This window comes from Nycticebus coucang, chromosome 5 (assembly GCF_027406575.1).
Source record: "Nycticebus coucang isolate mNycCou1 chromosome 5, mNycCou1.pri, whole genome shotgun sequence".
NCBI lineage: Eukaryota > Metazoa > Chordata > Mammalia > Primates > Lorisidae > Nycticebus > Nycticebus coucang.
The window spans coordinates 20,034,644-20,051,950 of NC_069784.1; the positions used below are offsets into that span (position 1 = coordinate 20,034,644).

The 17,307-nt window shown below is 36.8% G+C and overlaps 1 protein-coding gene across 5 annotated transcripts in view; it reads left to right on the forward strand.

The window, feature by feature from the left end:
* PKN2 (protein kinase N2) overlaps positions 1-17,307 on the forward strand; it is a 154,648-nt gene that overhangs the window by 88,298 nt on the left and 49,043 nt on the right. The window lies entirely within an intron of this gene.

The window sequence follows — 17,307 nt, forward strand, 5'->3', positions numbered from 1 at the left end:
AGCATAACTTTTTCAAGGTTCACTCAGTACTTTATTCTTTTTCATGGCTAATAATATTCCATTGCATGGAATACTAATTGAGCATCTCTAATCAAAAAAATCTGAAATCGAAAATGCTTTAAAATCTGAAACTTTTGAGCATGATCATGATTCTCAAAGGAAATTCTCACTGAAGCATTTTGGATTTTGGATATTCAACTGGTAAGTATAATGGAAACATTCCAAAATTCAAGAAAAATTGAAATCTCAAATGCTTCTGGACCCAGGCATTTCAGATAAGGGATACTCAAACTACACCACATTTTGTTTATTCATATATTAGAACACTTGAGTTCTTTCTGGCTATGGACTCTTGTGAACATTTGTGTGCAGGTTTTTGTTTGAACATCTGTTTTCACATCTGCGAGTATAATTGTTAGGTCATATAGTAACTGTATCTAAATCTTTGAGGAACTGGCAAACTGTCTTTCACAGCAATTACATCTTTATATTTTCTAACAGCATTTAGAACAGCTTCTAAACCCTCTCCAACATGTTCTTTCTTTTCATTATAGCTTTTCTAGCAAGGTCCATTATTGAAAATTGTACAGGGGTGTCCCCAACTATTTTTGTAGAGCTGTCTGTATTTCTTCCTTCAGTTACATAAATTTTTCTTTATAGTTTTTGGGCTGTGTTGTTAGGTCCATGTATGTTTACGATTGTTGTATCTCTTTTACCTTCCTTGTCTTCTGTACAATTTTTTTTCCTATAACATTTTTAATTAAAGTCTATTTTGCATAATGTTAGTACAGCAATTCCCATTGTCTTTTGGTTACTATTTTTACTGAATATCTTTTTTCTGTCCTACTTTCAATTTACATGTGTTTTGGAATCTAACATAACTCTCTTATTGTATTATGCTTTTTTACTCCATTCTGTCGATCTCTGCTTTTTAATTGAATGGTTTCATCTATTTACATTTAAGGTAATTACTGATAAGATGCAATATAATTCTGTTTGATATTTAACCTAACTCCATTGCATCAGTTTATGGTACAGTCCCCCACAAAACTGCCCTCACTTCAGACACAAACTGCAAGCTTGAAGTTTTCTAGGCTGTGTGCACTTCTCACCAACTGGCTGCAAATTCTAGGATTCCTACTGCTACCTCAGACTCAGTAATTTGCTAATACAACTCATAAAAGTTATGAAAGCACTATACTTATGATTATCTTTTTATTATAAAGGATACAAATTAGGACCAGCCAAAGAAAAGTACAGAGTAAGATCTGGAAAGGTCCCCAACATCAAACTTAGGTGCCTTTATGATGTATCACCCTCCCCCAACACATTGAGGCTGTCCCCAGCCAGGAAGTTCACTTGTACTTTGTGTGTCAGAGTTTTTATTGGAGCTTTGTTATATAAGTGTGATTGAGTGAATCATTGGCCACATGATTGAATTGAATTCAATCTTCTGCCTTCCACCCTTCTCTAGAGGTCAGGCTAATATTCCATGGCTCAAAGCTCCAATCCCCTAATGATATAACTAGTCTTTTTGTCATGACCAGCTCCCATCCTGAAACTGTCTAGGGGGCCCATCATGAGTCAGGCTTAGTTAGTATTAATCTTAGGGTATGGTCTAAGGTGTCCACCATGAATAACCTTTTAAGACCTCCAATCACTGGGGAAATTCCAAGGGTTTAGAGCAGCGGTTCTCAACCTTCCTAAAGCTGTGACCCTTTAATACAGTTCCTCATGTTGTGGTGACCCCCAACCATAAAATTATTTTCGTTGTTACTTCATGACTGTAATTTTGCTGCTGTTACAAATCGTAATTTAAATATCTGATTTGCAGGATGTATTTAGGTGACCCCTCTGAAAGGGTCCTTTGGCCCTGAAAGGGGTTGCGACCCGCAGGTTGAGGACCACTGGTTTAGAGGCTTCTTCCCAGAAACCAGAGACAAAAAACAGCCAGATTATTTATTTTACAAACAAGGAACTTGACTCTGTCATTTTTCTGTTTTTTTTTTTTTTTTTTTTTTTTTTACAGTGTTTCTTTTTTCTTTTCTGAAGTCTTCTGATACTACTTTCTTTTGTGTTGGATTGAATTTTTCTAGTTTGCTGTTGGTAATTGCCTTCCTTTTCATTTTTTCCTCTGTGTATATCTATCTATATGTATTTTTTATTTTTGATTAATGAACATCGGGGTCTTTTAGACTAGTTTTAGGTTCACAGCAAAATTGAGCAGAGAATATAGAGTCCTCATTAACCCCTATCTTGACATAATGCACAACCTCCTCCACTATGAACCTTTTGCAGCAGACTGGTACATTTTTTAATAACTGACGAACCTACACTGCCAAGTTATTATCACCCTGAAGTCCTTGGGTATTGTACGTTCTATAGGTTTTGTCAAATGTCTAATGACACGTATCACTATTGTAGTTTCATAATAGTGAAAGAACAATTGCACTCCCCTAAATGTCCTCTGTGCTTTACCCATTCATCTCTTTCTTTCTTTTTTTCTTTTTATTGTTAAATCATAGCTGTGTACATTAGTGCAATCAAGGGGTACAATGTACTGGTTTCATATACAATCTGAAATATTCTCATCAAACTGTTCAACATAGCCTTCATGGCATTTTCTTAGTTATTGTATGTAGACATTTGTATTCTGCATTTAGTAGGTTTCGCCTGTACCCATTCTAAGATGCACCATAGGTGTGGCACCAGCCATCCCCTCCTTCCACCCTAACTGCCCCCCTCCCTTCCCCTCCCTTGGCCCTTTCCCCATATTCTTGAGCTATAGTTAGTTTATAGCCTTCATATGAAAGCTATAAATTAGCTTCAGAGTAGGGCTGAGTACATTGGATACTTTTTCTTCCATTCTTGAGATACTTTGCTAAGAAGAATATGTTCCAGCTCCATCCATGTAAACATGAAAGAGATAAAGTCTCTATCTTTCCTTACGGCTGCATAATATTCCATGGTGTACATGTACCACAATTTGCTAGTCCGTTCGTGGGTCGATGGGCACTTGGGCTTCTTCCATGGCTTAGCAGTTACGAATTGGGCTGCAATAAACATTCTGGTACAGATGTCTTTGTTATATTGTGATTTTTGGTCTTCTGGGTATAAACCTAGTAAAGGAATTATAGGATCGAATGGCAGGTCTATTTTTAGATCTCTAAGTATTCTCCAAACATCCTTCCAAAAAGAATGTATTAGTGTGCATTCCCAACAGCAGTGTAGAAGTGTGCCCATTTCTTCACATCAACACCAACATCTCTGGTTTTGGGATTTTGTTATGTGTGCTACTCTTACTGGGGTTAGGTGATATCTCAAAGTAGTTTTGATTTGCATTTCTCTGATGATTAAGGATGATGAGCTTTTTTTCATGTGTTTGTAGATCGTGCGTCTGTCTTCTTTAGAGAAGTTTGTCTTCAAGTCCCTTGCCCACCCTGAGATGGGATCACGTGTTCTTTTCTTGCTTATACTTTTGAGTTCTCTGTGGATTCTGGTTATTACACTTTTATCGGAGGTATAACCTGCAAATATTTTCTCCCATTCTGAGGGCTGTCTGCTTGCTTTACTTACTATGTTCTTGGCTGTGCAGAAGCTTTTTAGTTTGATCAGGTCCCAGTAATATATTTTTGATACTACTTCAATTGCCTGGGGTGTCCTCCTCATAAAATATTCACCCAGGCCGATTCCTTCAAGCGTTTTCCCTACACTTTGTTCAAGTATTTTTATAGTTTCATGTCTTAAGTTTAAATCTTTTATCCAGTGAGAGTCTTAGTTAATGGTGAAAGGTGTGGGTCCAGTTTTAGTCTTTTACAGATCGCCAGCCAGTTCACCCAGGACCATTTGTTAAATAGGGAATCTTTTCCCCACTGAATGTTTTGAATTGGCTTGTCAAAGATCAAATGACAGTAAGTAGCTGGGTTCATCTCTTGGTTCTTTATTCTGTTCCAGACATCTACTTACCTGTTTTTGTGTCAGTACCATGCTGTTTTAATCACTATCGATTGATAGTACGGTCTCAGGTCTGGTAGCATGATTCCTCCTGCTTTGTTTTTATTTCTGAGTAATGTTTTGGCTATTAGAGGTTTTTTCTGATTCCATATAAAACAAAGTATTATTTGGGCGGCACCTGTGGCTCAGTCGGTAAGGCGCCCGCCCCATATGCCGAGGGTGACGGGTTCAAACCCGACCCCAGCCAAACTGCAACCAAAAAATAGCCGGGCGTTGTGGCTGGCGCCTGTAGTCCCAGCTACTTGGGAGGCTGAGGCAAGAGAATCGCTTAAGCCCAGGAGTTGGAGGTTGCTGTGAGCTGTGTGAGGCCACGGCACTCTACCGAGGGCCATAAAGTGAGACTCTGTCTCTCCAAAAAAAACAAAACAAAACAAAGTATTATTTTTTCAAGATCTTTGAAGTATGACAGTGGAGCTTTAATAGGGCTTGCATTAAAATTGTGTATTGCTTTGGGTAATATGGACATTTTCACAATGTTAATTCTTCCCAGCCATGAGCATGGTATGTTTTTACATTTGTTAACATCTTCAGCTATTTTTCTTAAAGTTTCATAGTTCTCTTTATAGAGATCTTTCATGTCCTTTGTTAGATAAACTCCCAAATATTTCATCTTCTTTGGCACTACTGTGAAAGGAATAGAGTCCTTGACTGTTTTTTTCGGCTTGGCTATTGTTGGTACATATAAAGGCTACAGATTTATGGGTATTGATTTTATAGCCTGAGACATTGTGGTATTCCTTGATCACTTCTTAATGTTTTGTAGTAAAATCCCTAGTGTTTTCCAGATATACGATCATGTCATCTGCGAAGAGTGAATGTTTGATCTCTTCTGACCCTATGTGGATACTCTTGATTGCCTTTTCTTCCCTAATTGCAATGGCTAAAACTTCCATTATGATGTTAAAGAGCAATGGAGACAGTAGCCAACCTTGCCTGGTTCCTGATTTAAGTGGAAATGATTTCAGTTTAACTCCATTCAATATGATATTGGCTGTGGGTTTGCTGTAGATGGCCTCTATTAGTTTAAGAAATGTCCCTTTTATACCAATTTTCTTAAGTGTTGTGATCATGAAGGGATGCTGGATATTATCAAAAGCTTTTTCTGCATCAATTGAGAGAAGCATATGGTCTTTATTTTTTAGTTTGTTTATGTGCTGAATTACATTTATAGATTTATGTATATTGAACCAGCGTTGAGACCCTGGGATAAATCCCACTTGGTCATGGTTTATAACTTTTTTGATGTGTTGTTGGATTCTGTTTGTTAGGATGTTATTGAGTATTTTAGCATCAATCTTCATTAGTGATATTGGTCTGTAATTTTCTTTTCTTGTTGGGTCTTTCCCTGGTTTAGGGATCAAGGTGATGTTTGCTTCGTAGAATGTATTGGGTAGTATTTCTTCTTTTTCTATATTTTGGAAGAGGTTTAGTAATATAGGTACTAGTTCTTTTTTAAAGGTTTGGTAGAATTCTGACGTAAAGCCATCTGGTCCTGGGCTTTTCTTTTTATGGAAATTTTGTATAGTTGATGCTTTTTCAGAACTTGATACAGGCCTGTTCAACATTTCCACTTCGTTCTGGCTAAGTCTTGGTAGGTGGCGTACTTCCAAGTATGGGTCAGTTACTTTCAGATTTTCGTATTTCTGAGAGTAGAGTTTCTTGTAATATTCATTCAGGATTTTTTGAGTTTCTGAGGGGTCTGTTGTTATTTCATCGTTACCATTTCTGATTGATGAAATTGGAGATTTTACTCTTCTTTTCGAGAGTTAAAAGAAGTTGGTTGGCCAAAGGTTTATCAATTTTGTTGATCTTTTCAAAACACCAACTTTTTGATTTATTGATCTGTTGTATAATTCTTTTGTTTTCAATTTCATTTTATTCTTCTCTGATTTTGGTTATTTCTTTTCTTGTGCTGAGTTTGGGGTTGGAATGTTCTTCCTTCTCCAATTGCTTGAGATGTCCCATTAAGTTATTAACGTCCTCTGTTTCCGTTTGCTTGACGAAGGCTTGCAGTGCTATAAATTTCCCTCTTAGGACTGCCTTTGCAGTATCCCAGAGGTTCTGGTAATTCGTGTCTTGATTGTTGTTTTGTTCCAAAAATTTGGTGATTTCCTTCTTAATCTCATCTATAACCCATGTATCCTTCAGCATAAGGTTGTTTAGCTTCCATGTTTTTGTATGGGTATGCAGGTTCCTGTTATTGAGTTCAACTTTTATTCCATGATGGTCTGAGAAGATGCAAGGAATAATTTCTATTATTTTAAATTTGCTGAGGTTAGATTTGTGGTCTAGGATGTGGTCGATTTTGGAGTATGTTCCGTGGGCTGATGAGAAGAATGTGTATTCAGTTTTGTTGGAATGAAATGTTCTTGTAGATGTCTGTTAATTCCAGATGTTGAATGGTTAATTTTAAATCTAAAATTTCTTTGCTTAGCTTCTTTTTGGAGGAGCTATCCAGCACTGCTAAAGGGGTGTTAAAATGTCCAACTACTATGGAACTGGAGGAAATCGAGTTGCTCGTGTCTGTTAAGAGTTTCTCTTATAAGTTGAGGTGCGTTGTGGTTGGGTGCATAAATATTAATAATTGATATCTCATCATATTGAGTATTACCTTTAAGAAATATGAAGTGTCCATCCTTATCCTTCCTTTTTTTCGTTGGTTTAAAGCCTATTGTGTCTGCGAACAGGATTGGAATGCCTGCTTTTTTCTGCTTTCCATTTACCTGGAATATAGATGACCATCCCTTCACCTTGAGTCTATATTTGGCTTTTAATGTAAGAGGATATTCTTGTATGTAGCAGATATCTGGCTTGAGTTTTTGTATCCAGTCAGCCAACCTGTGCCTCTTTAGAGGACAGTTTAAACCATTCACATTAATTGAGAATATTGATAAGCCTTTCGAAAGTCCGGTGGACATTTTTAAATCTTATGCGACTGTGGAAGTTGGAATTTGATCAAAAATTTTTGGGTGGGTTTACTTTTGTGATGGAGGATTATGCTGGTCTTTATGGAGCATAGGTCTGAGAATATCCTGGAGAGCTGATTTAGTTATGGCAAATTTCTTCAACATGTGTATGTCATTAAAGTATTTAATTTGTCAGTCATAAATGAAACTCATTTTAGCCTGGTACAGGATCCTTGGTTGAAAGTTATTTTGTTTGAGGAGGTTAAAAGTCGATGACCATCCTCTTGTAGCTTGAAAGTTTTCATCAGAGAGATCTGCAGTTATTCTAATATTCTTGCCCTTGTAGGTGATGGTTGACTTTCACCTGGCTGCTTTCATAATTTTCTCCTTCACATTATCTTTAGTGAAATTGATTATGGTGTATCTGGGGGATGTCTTATTTGGGTTGAGTGGTGCTGGAGTTCTGAAACTGTCTGCTATCTGAATTTCAGAATCTCTTGGCATGTCTGGAAAGTTCTCCTTCATAATCTCATGGAGAAGAGACTCTGTGCCTTTTGAAGCCATTTCGTCACTTTTGGGGATCCCTATAAGACGAATATTGGTTTTCTTCTAATTATTCCAGAGCTCTCTGAGAGAGTGATCTGTTTTTGCCCTCCAATTTGAGAGTTTGGGAGCGTTCAAAAGCTTTGTCTTCAGTGTCAGAAATCCTTTCTTCTGCTTGCTCCATTCTGTTACTGAGGGATTCTAGTGTGTTTCTCAGATCTTTGAGGGCTGCAACTTACTGTCTCAATGTTTCAAAATCTTTGGTCATTTGGTCTTTGAATTCATTGAATTCTTAAGATATCTTTTGGGTGACTGCTTGGAATTCTAATTCAATCATATTTGCTATCCAGATTCTGAATTCGATTTCTGACATCTCAGCTATTTGTGCATGGGATCTTGTGCTGTGTCTGCCCCATTGATCCTTGGGGGAGTTGATCTACTCTGATTATTCATATTGCCAGAGTTTTTCTGTTGATTTCGCCTCATGATTGTTTTTCACCATTGCCTCTGGCTGTCCTCAGAGTTTGGGAGGTGTCTCTCCAAGATTAGACCCCGGTGGGGTCACTCTATTGTTGCTGAATCTTTGTAGGGAGTGACCCTGTGTAGTTCCTCTGCTGCTGCCCCGGCCAGGGAGTTCTGGTTGTGGGAGCAGATCCGGAGTGTAACATACCCTGGCCAGCAACGGGGGGGGAAGGGGGGGTACACATGGTTCTGGGTGTGCCTGGCGCCCAGTGACTTTGGCACAGAGGGCCCAAGGTTCTGGCAGTCTCTGGCCAGGAGAAGGGCTCTGCACAGAGGCAGGGAGGGCTCCGGAGGGCACCCTGCTACCAGAGTCCCTGGCCAGACTAACAGGCCCTTGTGGAGGCAGGGAGGGTACAGGAGGGAGGATGCGAGGTTCCGCGGCTCCCGGATTTCCTGGTCAGGGAGTGCAGATGCCCGTGCGGCACCGCTCATAAGGGCAGGCGCCGGTCTCACAGTCCCCACTTACAGGTCAAAGGTTGGTTCACAAGTCTATACCACCCTGTCTCCCACGCTGCATCTCTTCTCAATCTCAGACACACCCTTAATAAAAATGTAGTTGTCCAAGATGACCTTTAGGGGACTTTCCAGCTCAAGGCTTTTCAGTTTTCAAGCGGGAAAAGACAAACTTCAAGGTTCTTCCCGACCAGCGGCTGCCTCCCCCAACGCTGTGTCACGAGCTTCCCCTGCCCGGGCTCATTCATCTCTTTCTTTTTCTAACCTTCCAACCCATGGCAACTACTAATCCTTTATAGTTTTGCCTTTTCTTGAATGTCATCTAGTTAGATTTATACAATATTTATTTTAGCCTTTTCAGATTGATTTCTTTTACTTAGTAATAGTCAGTTAAATCTTCTATGTCTTTTCATGGCTTCATAGCTCATTTTTGTTTTAGCTCTGAATAATATTCCATTGTCTAAGTATAGTACAGTTTTTTCATTCACCTACTGAAAGACATTTTGGTTGCTTCCATGTTTTTGCAATTATAAATTAAGCTACTATAAACATTCATATGGTGATCATAACATCCTAAGTTTATAACCCTCTCATTTGAATTGATTCCAACTTCAGTAGCCTACAACAGTGCATCCCTCCCTTTATATTGTCAGAAATTTTCTTTATATACCATGTGCCCCCTGACGTAAATTATAAATACTGTTGTATGCATTTTCTTTTAAATCATTAAGGAAACAAAAAGAGGAACCAAAAATATAATAATATTGGCCTTTTTTAATTACTGTGTTTATTCTCATTCTCTCTCTCTGTTTCTTCCTCTCTCTTTGGTTTCAGGTTTACTGTCTAGTGTCCTTTCATTTCAATCTGTGTGGTTTCCTTTACCATTTCTTGTGGGCAGGTCTCCTAGTGACCTTTAGCTTTTATTTGGGATTATCTGTATTTTTTTCCTTTATTTTTGAATAATTTTGCTGTACATAGAATTCCTGGTTGACTTTAGTTCTTTAAAAATGTTCCCCTGCTCCCTTTATGCCTTCTGGTGAGGTATCAATTGTTAATGTTATTGTGGGTCCCTTACAAGTGATGATTTGTTTCTTTCTTACTGCTTTCAGAATTCACTTTGGCATTGGCTTTTCACAGCTTGAGTTTATCCTACTTTGAACTGTTTTCAGCTTCTCGATGTGTAGGTTCATGTCTTTCATAAACTTTGTCAAGTTTTCAGCCTTATTTCTTCAAAGGTTCTTTCTACCGCTTTCTTCTTCTGGGACTTTTATTACGTATATATAGATGTTCTTCGTGGTATTTGTCTTAGGCTTTCTTTTCTTTTCTTCATTTCTTTCTGCTCTTCAGACTGAATAATTCCAATTGACCAACCTACCTTCAAGTTTGCAGACTTTATTTCTTCTCCATTTTTAAATCTGCTGTTCAACTTCTCTAGTAAATTTTTTGTTTCCATTGTACTTTTAAACTCCAGTATTTCTGTTTGGTTATTTTTTTTATAATTTTTATCTTCCTGTTGATACTCTTTATTTGTTGAGATACCATTTTTCTTACTTTAGATCAGTGTTTTTCAACGTTTTATCTTATGGCACACTGGAATTTACAGGTAAACTTCCATAGCACGCTGAAATTAACATTGATTTAAAAAAAAAAACGAATATACTTACTGTGCTTTGAACTGCTTTTGGAAATAATTAATGATCTTTAAAAATTTTTGCAGCACACCAAAGATCCTCTCATAGAATGCCATGGCACACTAGTTGAAAATCACTGCATTAGATCTTCGTTCATAGTTTTTTTGAGATCTTTTAGCATGTTTAATACAATTGACATGAAGTCTTTATCTAATAAGTCCACTGTCTTGGCTTCTCCTGCAACAGTTTCTGTTAAGTTCTTTTTTTCCTATGAACCGATCATACTGTTACTGTGCTTGCTTCATAATTCAAATACTTCCCTAGAATATTTACCTCATAAGTCAGATGTTCCTCTTCCCAAAGATTTTTTGATAGCTGCTGTATGTTGGAGGTAGTTATTTGTTTTGTGACTTTTATAATTTATTTTGTAAAAACTGTATTTTCTGTCAGGTATGATCCCTAAGGTGTCTATTTCATTGATACAGCTATCATCTAGTATATTGAGAGACATTTCCTTTGATTGCTGAAGGAAACAAAAATGCCCCATATTTGCAGCTGGGCTCTCTTTATCTGAAGTGTCACACCTTCAGCACTCACCCAAACAGTTTACTACTCCATGTTGCCTTGTGCGGACCTTGAGAATCAATCACAGGTGAGAGCTTAGGGTCTTCCCTGATCTTATCTGAAGAGGCCTCCCTCTTGCACTTAGCCTTCTAGTTTCCTAGTAATATGTGGAAGCATTGCAAAGCCCTTACTCTCCAAAGCATTTTCTTACTAGCTTTTCAGGGTTTTTGCCTTGTCTGTTGTTTGCCTCAGTTGAAATCGTTTGTCTCAGGCTTCGGTGGCCAGTTCATTTGCCTTCAAGTATTTTTGACAGATGCCCTCCACTTACTTAGCTGCCTCTCTGCCCTCAGAGATTTTAGTTAGGCAAAATAAAGGCAAGCTTTTTGTTTTAGTCCTTCAAGGAACCCTCAGACTGGTAAAGCAGGCAACCACAATTCTTTGAGAATGAGAGCTTTGCTCCTCCTTCCAGTACCAGGAACCCATAGCAGGAATGCAGACCGCCATCTTCAGTTACTGCCATCGAGGTTTGGGGAGGGTAGGGAATGAGACAAGGGGAAATACTCTTTGAACCTCTCACACCAAGTATCTGTTACCTGTCTTGATTTTAATTAAGCATTCACTTGGTAATAATAAACCTTTGACTATTTTCCAGAGTTCTGATAAAGTTAATTCTGATGGTTTTTCAAGTTTCCTTTTTTTTTTTTTAATTTCTTTGAAGAAGCTGTCTTTAGACTTTCCTCTTATACCATTTTCTGAAACATTACCTGCAAAGGCTTTTATTGGCCCATGTGAACAAGACATATTCTGGTTACACAGACTTTCCAGAATCTTTAAATTTTCTTATCAATATTAATGTCAATAAGAACTTTACCTTAAAAACAATTTCATTTAATATTTTCACATTATGAAAATGTTCCTTGGTATTGCATAGTATGATATCACATTCTAGTTGATGTATCATTAATCAATTTTATACTATGCCAAAATTGTACATTAAAACTTGAAGGACAAATTTACAATTAAACTTTGGTGTTACCATGAATTCCATGAATTTGGATCAGTCCTAACCTGCAACTTCAAACTGCATTCTTAAATCTGAGGCATCCTACGATATCAAAGTGAATTCATAGGAGCATAATAGATATTTTAAGTTTTTAAGGGAAACACAGCTTTAACTGCTTTTCCTATAGTCACCATTCAGACTACTAGTTCAAGGTAATTTTAATTTCAGCATTGAAATTAAAATGCTGAAACTACATTCGTTTTGATGATGTCATATATTTGTGAAGCTGAATTTCCTTGGTTGCTGTGATTTTACAAAATGCCATGTGGAGTAGGAAATCAGGGTAGTAGTTTTCAAACCGATTCCAAATTACAAGAAGTTGTATGGAGCCCAAAAGGTACACACATCCCAGTAGAAAGTAATTCTACTTGTTTAAAGAATGAAATAAAAATACTTTTTCTTATGGTTATATTATTTTTTCAGATAGCTATTTGTTAGGATCTCAGTGATCTCCTTTGTCTTGGCCTAAACTCTCAGGTAATGTCTTTTGGGCACCCTGAAAAAATAAAGCATTTGGCTCGGCACCTGTAGCCAGCCACATACACTGGAGCTAGCAGGTTCAAATCCAACCACAGCCTGTTAAACAACAATGACAACTACAACAAAAAAACAGCCGGGCATTGTGGCAGGTACCTGTAGTCCCAGCTACTTGGGAGGCTGAGGCAAGAGAATTGCTTAAGCCCAAGAGTTTGAGGTTGCTGTGAGGTATGATGCCACAGCACTCTGCCGAGGGTGACATAGACTCTGTCTCAAAAAAAAAAAAGAAAAAAGAAAGCATCAGGGCACCATGAACTTGACAAAGCTTGGGAACCTTTGGTCTAACCCCTATATGCTATGATAGCTGTTTATCTTTCCAGATAGATCTTTATTACACATACCATGAATTTTCTCTCATAATTAAACTGGTTTATGCACGCAGTGCCTCCCCTACCCTATTTAAATGTTTTTGCTTTGTTATGCATATTATTGTATGTGTTTTTAGTTATAACTAGAATATATACCTGTAAAGAACAAAGACCTTAAAATCTATCCTTGACCACAGCACAGGACATTTTATATATCTGACAAATACTTGGTAAATAGTATTTGATAATTAGGCAGGGGACTGTGCTTGTTGTTGAGTTTCACCATCTTTGGCTCAGTGCTGAACATTGTTGATACTCAGGAATTTCTGAATGAATCCTTGATTAAAATATGGTTGCAAAATATATGTATTTGGAAATTAGCCGTATTTCTAGAAAAATAATAAAGCCATGTTTCAGAAACTAAGCTGATAATGGCTAGAATTTTTCTTTTCCTTTTTATTCTAGTCTGTTCTTCCTCCCAGCTCTTGAATTTTAACCTCTTTTCAGTTCTTTCTTCCCCTGTTCTTCATTCCTTTGCAGACTTTTACTCAAAGTGATGTAAATTATCAGTCTAAAAGGAAGTATCTTACAATCCTTAAGACATTTTGGGTTTTGAAAGAAAATTTCTTTTTAGGCATGGTGCAGTGGCTCATGTCTGTAATCCCAGCACTGCAGGAGGCCAAGGCAGGTGGATTGCCTGAGCTCAAGAGTTTAAGACCAGCCTGAGCAAGGGTGAGACCCTGTCTCTACTAAAAATAGAAAAACTAGCCGGCTGTTGTGGCAGGCACCTCAGGAGGCTGAGGCAGAAGGATCGCTTTAGCCCAAGAATTTAAGGTTGCTGTGACATCACGGCACTCTGCCCAGGGCCACAGAGTAAGTCTCTGTCTCAAAAAAAAAAGAAAAGAATGTCTTTAAGCTCCTGCTAGACTACAAACTACATATGAAGTAACTAGGAAGAAAAATAGCACTTACCTGTAGACATGTTGGAAGATGAACATGGATGACGAGTAAGAGCATTTACTCTTCTGAATTTTTCACTGCGTGCTATTATTTGTAGTTTGTCTCCCGTAGACTCTGGTTTCTTTTCTGGTTGTATGTTTGTAGTACTGACATTTGCAAATTTGTTGCTACTGTGATATAAGGTATAATTGAATTTTTTGCTCTATATTTTGAAAAATTTACTAATTTTTATAAGAGCTTTCCGCAGAATTAACAAAAAGTTAATTATACCAATATGAAATACTGAATTAATAAAACAGATATAAAATAATTTTTCCAGACAGTTGAAAGAAATAAAAAAGCATTTGCTTGTTCTATTATAATTCATAGCTACTGCTTATGAATGCAAACATTTACTTCTTGGATTTGTTTCTTTTAAAAGTTTCATATTGTAGGTTATGAAGGTAAAGAATGTACTTTTAAGTTATTTTTAATGGGGTTATGTGCAATTACAATTGTGTCATCTCATAAAAGAAAGAAATTTCTAGACATTTAATAAAAATCTTAACTCCCTCCAGATTTTTTTTGTAAGTGAAAGCAGGTGTTGAGCATTGTCTTGTCCTGATACATTGAAATTACTAAAATATTTAATAAGCTACCATGGTTTGAAGTAGTAGCCAGATGTTTTCAGTTTCCCCAGGATGACTTTTATAGCTGAGCATTTACAGTAGGAATGAGCTAATTTGCCAGTTTAACAATAACCAAAACCAAATGAAAAGCAAACACAACAAATTTTTTGAATTAAAATAAAAATCATATCCATTATATTTGTCTTACCACTTCACAGTAAGATTTCTTCAACCTAAAAGAAACCTAACATTGAAGCTGCACTTTCCACCTTTAATAGCTTTATTGAGGAATTACATACCACTTGTTTTAAGTATATAGTTATGCATTTTTTTAATACTATATTAATATAGTACTATATTTTTTAATACTATATTATATATATAGTATTTCCACCATTATCAATATCCAGATTTTAGAGCTATTTTATTAAGATGTAGTTGACATAATAAATTTCACAGATGTAAAGCATATAGTCTGGGCTTTCATAGTTTTCAGTGAAAAATCTGCCATTCTAGTGTTTATTCCTTTACATGCAATGTAAAAACCATTCTTGCTGCTTTTAGTGTTTTTGGTTTATTACTAGTTATGAGAAGTTGGATTATAACGTGCTTTGGTGTAGTTTGTTTCTTTTGTTTGATGTTGTTCATTGAACTGCTTAAATACTTCTTGGTTTTACAGTTCTCATCAAATTTGGAGAATTTTTAGCCATTTTTTCTTAAGTGTATTTTTAATCCCCCAATCTCTTTGGTGTTTCACCAGGAAGTTGAGTTACACATATATTAGGCCACTTGAAGTTAAACTGACAGTTCACCTATGTACTGTTTTCTTTTTTTCTCTCCCAAATCTTCCTTTCTATGTTTGATCATTTCTGTTGGTATGTCTTCAAGTTCACTCAACTTTTTTTTTCTTTTTGCAATATTTAATCTGCCACCAGTCCCATCCTGTGTATTCTTTTTCCCTAAGTCTCAGACATTGCTTTTTTAAAAAAATCTCTAGAAATTTAATTTGGGCCTTTTTTATTTCTTCCATGTCTCTATTCAACATTTTCAATAGATTGACTATTTTAATATCCTTGTCTGCTAATCCTAACATTTATGTCAGGTAGGCCAGTAGTTGTAATTTGTGATGTAGCAATAAAAGACAAACACACCTGGTAATCTTTGATTAAAAGGCAGGTCTTATTAATTTTACCCTGTTGGATATTTTGGTATTCTATAAATACTCTTGAGCTTTGTTCTCAGACACAATTATTTGGAAACAATTTAATCTTTGGGGTACTGCTTTTAAGATTTGTTATATGCACATATGGGACAAGAGCATCATTTGGGGATAATTCTCTACTGCTAGGGCAAGACTCTCTGTGTACTACCTTTAATGTCCCATAAACTGAGATTTTTAAGCCTGATTGATGGGAACAGCCACTGAGTTTTGTTCCTTGTACCGTTTTCAGGTGGTTCTTTCCTCTACCTCAGGTATTTTCTTCATGGATAGGTATTTTGAATACATGATGGGGAAAACCCTCTTCAATAGCTCTCTCTGCTCCTTTGGGAACTATAGCCGCCTTGATTTCTCAGTGCTTTCATTTTTGTCTCTTCAGCTTGGCTCCACCTGAGTTCCCCCTCCCTAAACTCTTAAGACAGTACGCCTGAAAAATCTTAGGCCCCATTTTGTTTGTTTCCCATCTCTCAGATATCACACTGTTCTTCATTGCCTTATGTCCAATGTCTTTAAAACTTTTTTTTATATATTTTGTCTGATTTATTTAGTTGTTTGAATTGGGAGACATTATTACTACTACTACTCCTTGGTTATAAATGTAAGTCTTTCAGTTACTTTTAAATAATTAAAAACCTTTAGTAAAATAAATTTTTAATTATTTAAATTTAATGGGACTTTTACTGAGAAATATTCCTCCTAAAATTTTACACTATGTGGAATTTCTAAAATCTTAATATGGCAGCACCATTTTTAGTTCTAACATACCAAGTCTAGGCCAAAGGGCTAGAAAGCCATCTGTCTGGGTGACCTACCTCACAGTTCCCCATTTTCATTTTTAACATGTTTAAAGTGTTTATTTCCTTAAGGAGATTGTAGTTATTTTTTGCTTACATAATTCCCATTCATAATTATTTGACTAAATAATCAGAAATGGAAAGAAATGTCATTTTACACCTCAAGTAGAACATAAAACTCATTTATTTATGAAAAAAATCCTGTAAAGTTCTTTTCTATATTAGTTAACCGTTAAATGTAAGTTATTTAATTTATAGACTTCCTTGTTTCTCACTTTTGTGTGCTATTTTAATGACACATTATTTAGCTTTATGCTCCCTTTCCCACATTTCTCAGTCCACATAATTCTATAATTTTTCCATGTAATTATAGCAGTATGTATTTAGACATACAAGAAGTTTAGAGCGGTGCCTGTAGTTCAGTGGGTAGGGTGCTGGCCACATACACCGAGGCTGGTGGGTTCAAACCTGGCCCAGGCCAGCTAAAACAATGACAACTACAACAACAAAATAGCTGGGTGTTGTAGCGGGCACCTGTAGTCCCAGCTACTTGGGAGGGTGAGGCAAGAGAGTCACTTAAGCCTAAGAGCTGGAGGTTGCTGTGAACTGTGACACCACGGCACTCTACCAAGAGGAACATAAGAGACTGTTTCAAAAAAAAGAAAGAAAGAAAAGAAAAAATAAAACCATCTCTCAAAAGCTGTCTATAAGGCATAAAACAAAACAAGTTATATAATTTTTTTTTTTTTTTTTTTTGAGACAGTCTTACTATGTTGCCCTTGGAGAGTGCGATGGCATCACAGCTCACAGCAACCTCCAACTCTTGGGCTTAAATGATTCTCTTGCCTCAGCCTCCCAAGTAGCTGGGAGTACAGGTGCCCACCACAATGCCTGGCTGTTTTTTTGTTGCAGTTGTCATTGTTGATTTTAGCTGGCCTGGGCTGGGCTTGAACCTGCCAGCCTCAGTGTATGTGGCCGGTGCTCTACCCATTGAGCTATGGGCGCCACCATGGAGAGATGCTATTTTTAATAAAATTTTTCATAGTTGTTTTAATTAAGAATTTGTAGTGATTTCTCTAACTAAAATAGGAAGATGATGGCTATCATTGATCTTAGGGAGAAGAGTTTTGTTATTTTAGCAGATTTTTTTTTCCTGTTTCTGAGTAGGTAACAGAGACATGGTTC